The sequence below is a fragment of the Hibiscus syriacus genome, unplaced genomic scaffold (genome assembly GCF_006381635.1).
Source record: "Hibiscus syriacus cultivar Baekdansim isolate YM2019G1 unplaced genomic scaffold, ASM638163v2 tig00111402_pilon, whole genome shotgun sequence".
Taxonomy (NCBI): domain Eukaryota; kingdom Viridiplantae; phylum Streptophyta; class Magnoliopsida; order Malvales; family Malvaceae; genus Hibiscus; species Hibiscus syriacus.
In genome coordinates this window covers 5222357-5233686 of record NW_024063082.1, presented here as the reverse complement: position 1 = coordinate 5233686, position 11330 = coordinate 5222357, and the positions used below count along the sequence as shown (strand labels likewise).

Below are 11330 nucleotides of genomic sequence, written 5' to 3'. Positions count from 1 at the left end.
GTCGAAATCATGCAAGTTGAAAATCACTTCATCTAGTAATATTTAATGAAGCATTGATCAAATATATATATATAGTTAATAAGATGATATGGTGAAATACTTTATATATATATATATTTAACAATGATCGTTTATAGTTTTATATATGCTTTTATAACCACAAATATTTAAATCGTAATACGAAATCTAAATTTGAATATGACTAATAAAAAAAAATGAGAGCGGACTTTATATAGATACCCGTGGAGATTAAGGATCAGTATACTTAACTTCTCTCTTCTTTACGCTATTGCGAATAATGGAGTTCCACATATCCTTTTTCCAGGTTCTCATCGCCTTCTTCCTGCCCCTGGTTTTGTTTATTGCAACCAGGAAAACAAGAGCTAGGAATGTGAGTCGAAGGGTGATTCCAGGGCCATGGAAATTACCATGGATCGGAAATCTGCACCAGCTCGCCGTTTCTGATTTACTCCATCGCACCCTACGAGACTTGGCTAGCAAACATGGCCCCATTATGCACCTCCAACTCGGTCAAGTTTCCACTTTGGTCATTTCTTCCCCGGAAATGGCTAGAGAGATTATGAAAACTCATGATCTCGTCTTTGCTTACAGGCCTTTCCTTGTTGTCACCATGATTACTACTTTTGAGTGCACTGATATCGCATTTGCACCCTAGGGAAACTATTGGAGACATCTGCGGAAAATATGCAACGAAGAGCTTCTGAGCGCGGCTCGCGTTGGTTCGTTCCAATTGATAAGAGAAGGAGAAGTGTTGAATCTCGTGGAAACGATAAAATCAAATGCAGGAATGCCTGTGAATTTGAGTGAGAAAGTATTTAGTATTTACAATGACTTATGCCATAACAGCAAGGGCAGCCTTTGGGGAGAAGTGCAAAGATAAAAGAAGCTTTCATATCCACCGTATCAGAAGAAACCAAGGTTAATTCTGGTTTTTTTCTTTCCGAATTTTTCCCATCACTTAAATTCGTGGATACTTGGTCTGGTCTGAGGCATAGAGTAGAAAAGATTCATGGAGAGGCTGATAGGATAATTGGGAACATTGTTAATGATCACAAAGAGAAGAGAGCAAGAGCCAGAAGTGAAGATATAGAAGATAAGGAAGATCTGGTTGATGTTCTTTTAAGGCTTCAGGAAGTTGGCCAATTTCCCTCAACTGATAACAACGTCAAAGCCATCATCTTTGTGAGTCCAATCACTTTCATTACATTAATCTGAAATTTGGTAATTGTTAATGTTATTTGTAATGTTGGTTTCAGGACCTTTTCAGCGGCGGAAGTGAGACATCGTCAACGGTTGTAGATTGGGCGATGGCAGAAATTATTAAAAACCCAACAGTTATGAGAAAAGCACAAGCAGAGGTGAGAGAGGCATTCCAAGGCAAAGGGAATGTGGAAGAAACGGGGATTCATCAACTTAAATATCTAAAATGTGTTATAAAAGAGACCTTAAGACTGCACCCTGTTTTCCCATTGTTGCTTCCAAGAGAATGTAGCCAAAGCTGTGAGGTGAATGGATTCCAGATACCAACAAAGACGAGAGTGATGATCAACGCATGGGCAATCGGGAGAGATCCAAATCATTGGTGTGAACCTGAAAAGTTCGAGCCTGAAAGGTTTGTAAAGAGTTCAATCGATTTCATGGGAACAAATTTCGAGTTCATCCCATTCGGGGGTGGACGAAGGATATGTCCGGGCATTTTTATTTGCACCGCCAAATGTGGAGCTACCACTCGCTCAATTGTTATTCCATTTTGACTGGAAGCTGCCCGTCGGAATGAAAGAAGACGACTTTGACATGACTGAAGCCTTTGGGTTGAGTGTTAGAAGAAAAAATGAACTTGTCTTGGTTCCTACTCCTTACCCTGCTTCCGTTACCGTTACCTAGAACCGCACGCAAGGAAGCTGGTATAAATGAATCTAGTTTCAACTAATAAAATTATGTATATGTATGTTTGTTTAGTTTTTAATGTATTCATGCTCAGTTCATGTTCGTATGAATTATTATTATCATGTTCGTGTTTGTGTATTTATTTTTAAAAATGTTTATGTTGGTTCGCTTAACGTTTGCGAATATGTTCGTTTAATGTTCATGAACATATATGTTTAATGTTCACAAATATATTCATTTTACATCTATAAAAAGGTTCGCTTAACAAGTTGACAACCAATAATCTCTTTGGATGAGTCTTTCACACTTGACGAGTATCGCTGAGCACTACTAATGATAATACCATTAATTTAATTTATAAAAGTTAAAATAAATTAATTTTTGGGTAAATTAAATACCTAACTATTGTCCCTTTTCCATATTTTTGTCATCATCTAACTATATAAATGCATTCAATCAAATCACTTGCCGTTAACATTTAACGGAAGTGTCAATGTTGTAATTATTTTATTAACTGTCACATCAACACTTCCGTTAAATGTTAATGACAAGTGACTTGATTGAATGCATTTAAATAGTTTGATGATTTTATTATAAAAAATTCAAAAATAGTGGTCAAAATGAAAAGTGACAATAGTTAGGTGGTTAGTTGTATAATTTACCCAAAAAGAAGAATTATAGAAAATAATGTAATTAATATTTTATTTTAAATAATTTACCTTTAAATTTTTAACTAATTTATAATTATACATTAAGTTCTTTAGAATTTTAATTTTTTATAAATTAAATTAATAGTGTTCAACGGTGTTTGTTAAGCATCATAGAATTTTCCTAATCTCTTTTTCCCTTTTATTTGTAAGCTAAAATCAAATAATATTACTAATAAAAAATAAAGTAAAATAATAAGACTGTCACTAATCTTTAGGCTTCTTAAATTTCACAGTTTGAAATCTAAAATTCACCTTACGTTCAATTTAGTATTTATCTTCATCAATATTTAAAATGTAAAAATTAAAAAGAAAAAGAAAAATCAAGTAAACGAGCTTATAAACGAACTCATAAAAGAACTTACAAATGAATCAATAAACGAGTTTATTTGTAAACATAAACGAACCGAAAACACATATATTTATATTTATTCGTTTATTAAATAGATAAAAAATTATTCATAATCATTTATTTAACCTAATAAATAAATATAAACAAACTATTCATAAACAATTCACTAAATGTTATATTCATTTACATGTCTACGTGGCTACATGGAAGATTATATTTGTTCCACTGCTACAGCTGCCACCATTATCTTGGGTCCACTAAGTACAATTTATCTTAAATGACTTAATAACCCACTACTTTATATTTATACTAGTTTACATTCTCGTACGGTGCAGGGGTTTATTGTTTTTATTTTTTTTAGTCAAACAAATTTATTGAGGAGAAGAGAGAAAGCAAAGTAATTAAAATTGTTGAACACATAAACATAAAACAAGACACTAAAAGCTATCATCTAACTCTAAACCAGCAGAAACTGAAACTTAGATTGAGACATGAGTTAGGTGAGTTCGACGTTTAGTTTCTAGAAACTGAATTGAGTTGATTTTAGGTGAAAATATCTCCCTACTCATTTTTTCAGGACAAGTCTTTTAACATATTTTTTAATGAAAGAGAGATTAATTTCTAAAATAGGGAGGGCCATTAAGGTTCCTGTCAAGTAAATTTGGCAACTCCATGGGGAGGGGTCGAAAGGATAGAGGTAACTCCATCGATGGAGGGTGGCATCTTTGCCAAAAAATCAGCAGGGAAGTTTGTTTCGGGACGAATCAAGATAAATTCAACGAACCATACCTTGAAAGTAAACTGGGATATAGCTCGGACAATAGCGAGAGGGCTCAAATGGGCAGTAGGCGACGTAACAAGTTTGAATGCTTCCCTACAGCTCGACATTGTAACTATTCGAAACTGGTAGACCACGCAATACGTAAGCCTTCCAATATGCCCCAAAGCTCGGCATGGAGAGGATGGGAGATTCCAACAAATTTATTAAACCCAACCAACCAGTTGCCTTGACAGTCTCGAATAAGACTTCCAGCTGAAGTTCTAAAAGGAGCAGAAACGGATCCATCTGTGTTGAGAGTGACCCATCTTGTAGGAGCATGATTCCATCGAACTTCCTCTTGTATAGTAGTAGAAGGCAAACTAGAACCAAGTTGCTGGTGGTTCTTCTAAAAGTAAGTAGCCCAAGATTTGCTTTGATCAAGAAGTGTTTTGTTCGATATGGTTTGTCCCGAGAAAATTGTAGAGTTACGTCGCTTCCAGACCTGCCAAGAAATGGAAGCAAAAATGATAGGCCAAGGAAATCCAGTACCTGCGAGGAGAATGTTTGAAAAAATCTAGTCATCAATTGGTTGTGAGAAGAAGCAGATGAGATGATGTTGCTGAAGGATAGACAGCCAAAGAATTTTAGTTTCTTAGCAGTCTCTAAGGATGTGAATAGCAGATTCCTGGACTACACCGCAAATGGAGCAAGCAGGATCATCAGTAAGGTTACGGTGCCAACGAGACTGATTAAAGAGCAGTTTATCTTTGACTGAAAGCCAAAGAAAATATTTGATTCTCTCCCGAATAGGAAGCTTCCAAATAAGGCTCCATTTGGGATTGTATTTGTCCCAGGCAAAATCCGAGAGCTTGTGATAGGCGGATTTTATTGAGAATTGTCAATGTTTACTAGATTCCCAATAGCAAAAGTCAGTACCAATGGTCGAACTTGGACAGTGAATATTCATGATAAAAGGAACTGCATCAGGGGAGATAAGTTGATGAAGCAAGGGCCAATTCCACTCACCTTCAGGAGATAAAATATCACAAACAAGAAGGTTATCAATGACAGTGGTAGTAGGATTTTTCCAATTGATGAGGGGGGCAAGTTGAGGCACCCAAATGTCATACCAAAAGCGAGTAAGGGATCCATCACCAATTGACCAAGCGAAGAAGCCATTAAATGAAGGCCAAATTCTTGTAATGGCATACCATAAGTGAGAGCAGTTTGCCCTTTGGATGAAGGAAAAAGATCAAAGATCTTATATTTCTGACACAAGAGCTTCACCCAAAAGCTGTTAGGATTTGAGACGAGCGTAGCATAACTTAAAAAGGAAAACAATATTCTGTTTGTGGGGATTTCTTATTCCAAGCCCTCCATTTTTCCGAGGTTGGCTAAGAATTTCCCAACGAACTAGAGGGATACCATGGGCAGTGGAATTTTGTCTCCAAATGAAATTGCGGATTAGCCTCTCAATTTCATCACAAATACGGTATGGAAAACGGCAAGTTTGCATGTAGTAAGTAGGCAGAGCATTAAGAACGGAGTTAGCTAAAGTCACCCGGCCAACTAAGGACAGGGAATTGGAAGACCATCCAGCTAAATTTTTTTTTTTTTGGATTTTATCAATAATGAAACTAAAGAATTCACATGTTGACCGTTTATGCATAACCGGCATATCGAGATAAACACCAAGATCGTCCACCTTACGAATTCCAAGTTGAGAGGTCATAAGGTTTATTGTTTCCATACTTGTGTTACCAGAAAAAAAACACTTGAGATTTAGCCTTGTTAACACGATGCCCCGAGTAAGTTCTAAATTCATCAAGAGTATGGTTTATAAGAGCAGCTTGAGATGTTGTTGCTTTAGGGTAAAGGATGAGATCATCCGTATAAAAAGATGCGAAAGAGGACGACCACCCCGGACAAGAGCGAAAGGCTTCCAAACTTTAACTTCGACAGCTTTTAATATTCGATGCCCATGCCTTTCCATAGTAAGAACAAAATGTTGGGCGAAAGGGGATCGCCTTGAAGTATTCCTCGCTCCGGAGAGAAAGAAGCACTAAGCTCGCCATTAATTTGGATTTGCATACTCGAAGAAGAAATACAATGCATGATCAGTCGGATCAGAGCAGCGGAAATTGGCATCTTGTAAAGTATCTAGGATAAAATCCCAGTGAAGTCGATCAAAGGCCTTCTCCAAATCGATTTTCACTGCCATCCAACCCTCCTTCCCATTTTTTGCTTACATAGAGTGAATGATTTCCTGATTAATGATGACATTCTTAGAAATGTTACCCCCAGAAATGAATGTCGTTTGGTTAGGAGAAATAAGTCGAGGGAGGACATGCTGAAAGCGTCGAACAACAGTCTTGGTGATGAACTTATATAAAGTCGAACAAAGGGAAATAGGCCGAAATTCCTTAAATGAAGAGGGGCTTGTGACTTTGTAAATGAGAACAATAATTGTACGGTTGAGAGCTAGATCAATGTCCGCACCAGCAAAGGTAGACTGAATCATGCGGGTGATAGAGTTTCCAACAATATCCCAATGCTTCTGAAAGAATTGGGCGTGGAGACCATCAGCCCCAGGAGACTTGAGACGAGACATTGCAAAGAGAGCATTCTTGACCTCATCAGTATCGGGAATCCTATCAAGACAAATAGCATCATTAGTATCAATATTGGGGAAGCAGCCAAAAAGAAGAAATTTCCCGGGAGGGGGAGTTTCCAAGGTGTAAAGCTTTTTGAAAAAGTTGATAGCGTCATCATGGATAATAACTTCATCAAAAAGGGAAGTGCAGCTGTCGTAACCGTTAGAGTTAAAAGCTCAATAATTAGGGATGGATCAAGAAAGGATAGTTTAGAAGTAAAATTTTAAAGAATAAATTATAGAATTTGTTCAATTTTATTTATGTTTTGTATATTTTTTCACTAAATTTAAAAAATATAACATTTGATAATTTTTATTTTTATTTAATTAAAATAAATTCATTAAAAATTAACTATCATTAGACTTTTAACAAATTATTAACGTGATATAATAAATATATAAAATTTAAAAAAACTAATATTTAAATAAATTTTTATTTTCCCCATTAAAACTTATCCCCACTAATTTTACCGATGCTATTCCTTCAACTTGTCAGCCCTCAACCTCTAAGCCCAACCACTGTCATCATCCCTTCAAAAAAAAAAACACCATTTTCCTCAGCCTTCCCTATCTGAAATGGTGCCACCACTTGATCCAAAATCTAAGGGTGTAAAAAAACAGTGTTCAGTAAAATATTCGTGAACCATTTGTATAATGTTCGTTTATATTTTTTTGTTAAGTTAAATAACGAGTATTGACAAATTTTTTTATGTTCATTTAATAAATAAACGAATACGATCAGAGTTATATACGATTCATTTATGTTCACAAACAAACTTATTTATCAACTCGTTCATTTATGTTCATGAACAAGCTTATTTATCTGATTCTCCTTTTTTATATATATTTTAAATATTGGTACATGTAGAGACTAATTGAACATACAATAAAAGTTAAAATTTAAATTGTAGATTTTAAGGAGTTTAAACACTAGTGATGTAATTTTATTATTTGTCTTTAGCTTGCAAATGAAAGGGTAAAACTAAAAGTTGAATATATAAATGAACCATAAAGAAACACTAAACTTAGGAGTGTTCAAACATCGTTTAAAACCGATTTAACTTACCGAATCGAAGTTTTTTTTTATTTGGTCGGTTAATTTTAGGTTCGGTCGGTTAACGGTTAATGATTTTTTTCAAACTTCGGTTATCGATTAATTCAGTTTTAAATCAGTCGTTTAACCAAATTAACCGAAATTATTGAATATATAATATATATATGATTTATATAAGATTGTTTAAACTTTGGTTTTAACCGAATTAACTGATCGAATTAACCGAAAATATAAAATATTTAATATACAATATATATTATTTATAAATTTCAGTTATTTTGGTTAATCAACCTATTAACTGATATTTGTTCGGTTCAGTTAATTATTTTCGAAAAAAATCGGTTCGGTTAACGGTTTAAGGAAAAAAATTAGTTAATAAAATTTTGGAAGTTCGGTTCGATCGGTTAACTGAAACGACCGATTGAACACCCCTAACTAAACGAACGCTAGATGAACACCTTCGTGAACACTAAATGAACACATTCGTGAACATATAAATGAACATGTTCACGAACATTAAACGAACATGTTCGCGAACAATAAATAAATAAACACGAACACCTTCAAAAATAAATAAACGAACACATTAAAAAATAAACACACGAACACCCCTACCAAAATCCAAACAACATCTAAACTGCAACACCTAAAACCCCAGCTGCAATTATAATGGCTAAATTCCTCCTACTCAAACCCCACAGCTTTCAAGAGGATCTCATATGTGTTCAAAGAAATCAAATCCTCACTAGCTGCCCCTGTTCTTTGGTCAGAGTGAGAACAATCTGCAGCCTTTGTTCTTCAGTGCACACATCCAGCAACTTTTGAACAAGGTAGTTTCCAAATGGATCCATCATTAGTTCAACAATATTTACCAATAACCTCATTCAATATTATCTGCACATCCAAGCAGCTTCCTTCATCAAATATCTTTTGTAGGAAGCGACAACCCTTATGGTCCTTAGCCATGTAATTTATGCAACCTGGAAACTCAACCAAGGAATATGGCCTTGGCATCAGTGTTACATTTTCCCCATGTATCTTATCATGTTTAGAGCTTTTCTCTTGAAGATTTTGCATTGCAATCTCTTTGAGAGACTTTTTCTTACTGTACTTGATCGAATCGAGGCCCTTATTATCAATATGATCATATTTGAAACCTCTTCCTTGAATGATGACACAATGATCCTCCGCTACATTTTCCTCGAGAGAAATCTTGTTGTGCAAGAACCTAGGAGAAGAACTCAAAGAATCAATGGGAGCTCTACATCCATTCCACATTGCTGGGAGCGAACAAAAGGATTCCCAGTGTAGGGTCTAGTGCTAAAAGCACTCTGCATTAAAATTCCCTTACTGTCCAATCCCCTACCCTGGTCCATTCTCTGCTCCAAAAGATAGTTTCTTTGGTTATCATATCAAGTCGATAATGAAGACAAATCATTGGATTGATTGTAATCAATACTGTAAGATCCAAAAGAATCACCTTTTTCGTATCCATCATACGAGTGACCAAATGTTATGTTTTTTTTGTATTCAATGAGAAAAAGTGTACAAAACTTAAATAAAATTGATCAGTTTTATAATTTATCTAATTTTAAATTATTATATATTTTAAATATTTTTTATAAGTTGACTATCCTTAAAGATTTTACGTTCTATTAACAATTGCACAAGATAACTTTTTTTTTTCATTAGATAAAAAAAAACTAATTATGGAATAATGTTGGCCTTTTTATCTTCTGAATTCCCAAAAGAACCAATCTTTACCACTTCCCATCTCTCGGTCCTTTTAACAGCAGCATCCCCCATCTGCTTTTAAGGCCACAACTACTTGTATTTACCATAACCAACGAACTCACCAGTCATGGCAAAAGGACATGAGTACATTGCTGTACCACTAAAGGATTTAATCTTTGACTTGGAAGTTGAATAGATCTCGTTGATGTTGTAAAAATCTGACTCAAAATAAAATCCATCAAATATTCGATTTTTAGTGTTTTTATGAATTTTTAAGTTTTAAAAATAAATTAAGTATAATTAATTTTTAAAGAATATAAACTTAATAACATAGATTCTGGGTTTTTATATCTTTTCCTTGAACCTTTTACGTTTCTATGATCATATTTAATTTTTTATTATTATTAAGAAATTTTTAATATTTATTAAACGTGACGGAATAAAAATTCAAGGCTCGTACTAACCGAGAAAATTAGTACTACAAGCCTACAAAACAAACTAGATTTGGACCTTAAATGACTGGGCTTAACCCAATTCATATTTTGAAAAAGAGTGATATTTTTTTACGAATTTAGTATTTATTCTTAAACCCTCTTAATGACGTTAAGATTAAACGCTCCTAATATTTTAGATAGATCGTTTACATGAGATAATTTACCTAATCTGAGTCTATTTTGTTGAACATATTTTTTTCCAATTGATTAGAGATATATCAAGACTCGAGGGGTGACTAAAGACAGTCGACCTCTTAAAATTTTCAAATTTTTTTACAACAACAACAGCAAAACCCTATTCTCATATGCAATGGGATAAGGGGAGGTAGGGTAGTAGGCTGCCCCCAACGTCAGGGTTGAGAGCAGCTTCCGTGGAATGCATGTATAAATACATAAATAAATACGTAGTTGAACAATCTTCATATGCAGTCAAATTTCTTTATATTTTATAGAAAAAATCGCCTCAGTGACCAAAAAAAAGTTATAATATACGATTTTAACCAACTTTTTTTGGATTTGCCAAAATGACCAACAAAATCGCAACGCGAAATAAAAATCGCAACGCGATCCCCAGAATCGCAAATCAGTTTCCAAAATCGCAACGCGATTCTTGAAAATCGCAATGCGATAGTACAAATTCGCATTGCGATTTTCTAAAATCGCAACGCGAATATGAAAATCGCAACGCGAACACATAAATCGCAACGCGTATCCGTAAATCGCAACGTGTATCCGTATATCGCAACGCGTATCCGTAAATCGCAACGATAATACATAAAATCGCAACGCGTATCCGTAAATCGCAACGCGATATTTAAAGCGCCATTATAATCGCTACGCGTATTTTATTTTCAAATTACAAAAACCAATATTAAGACAAAATCCCGTAATCGCAACTCATAACCTAAAACCTAAAATCACAACTCAGTCCCATCTCCATCTCTCACTCTCTACGGCGAAGAAATCCGTCCCCATCTCCGAAGATTTCCGTCCCCATCTCCGGCGAAATCCCTCACAACCATTCACGGTCAGAAATCCCTCACAATATTCAGAAATGGAAAATCAACCTCCGAGGGTTATTTTTTTAATTATTTTTATTTTGAAATGTTTGCATTATTGTAGGTTTTTCATATTGAAACTGATGATAAGTTTACTGGTCATTTCAATAATAGATTAACCATTTCACTTAGATTTCATTTCGTGTTACGATTCTGTCGTTGCGATTTTCATTTCGCGTTGCTATTCTCTCGTTGCGATTTTCAAGTTAGTATTTGTCTTTGTCTTTGTTCTGTCTTTTGGTTGAAGTAATGCAATCCATTCAAGTTTCAATTTGCAGAAGAGTCGCAACGAGATAAATGAAAATCGCAACGAGAGAATGACTGTCGCAACGAGAGAAATGAAAATCGCAACGAGAGAATCGCAACGCGAAATGAAAATCGCAACGAGAGAATCGCAACGCGAAACCAAAATCGCATTGCGATTTTCCTTTCGCGTTGCGATTCTCTAGTTGCGATTTTCATTTCGCGTTGCGATTCTCTCGTTGCGATTTTCATTTCAACCAAAAGACAAAACAGTGTTGCAAATTTTAGTTTCAAGAATAAACTACTACTTTTTATGTTTATTGTTTTTGGTATATCTTCACAGTGTAGTTTTTGGTATATCTAACTT

The 11330-nt window shown here is 34.8% G+C and overlaps 1 pseudogene; it reads left to right on the top strand.

The window, feature by feature from the left end:
- Window positions 1-298: 298 nt before the first annotated feature.
- LOC120161437 lies at window positions 299-1905 on the top strand (annotated as a pseudogene).
- Window positions 1906-11330: the final 9425 nt, after the last annotated feature.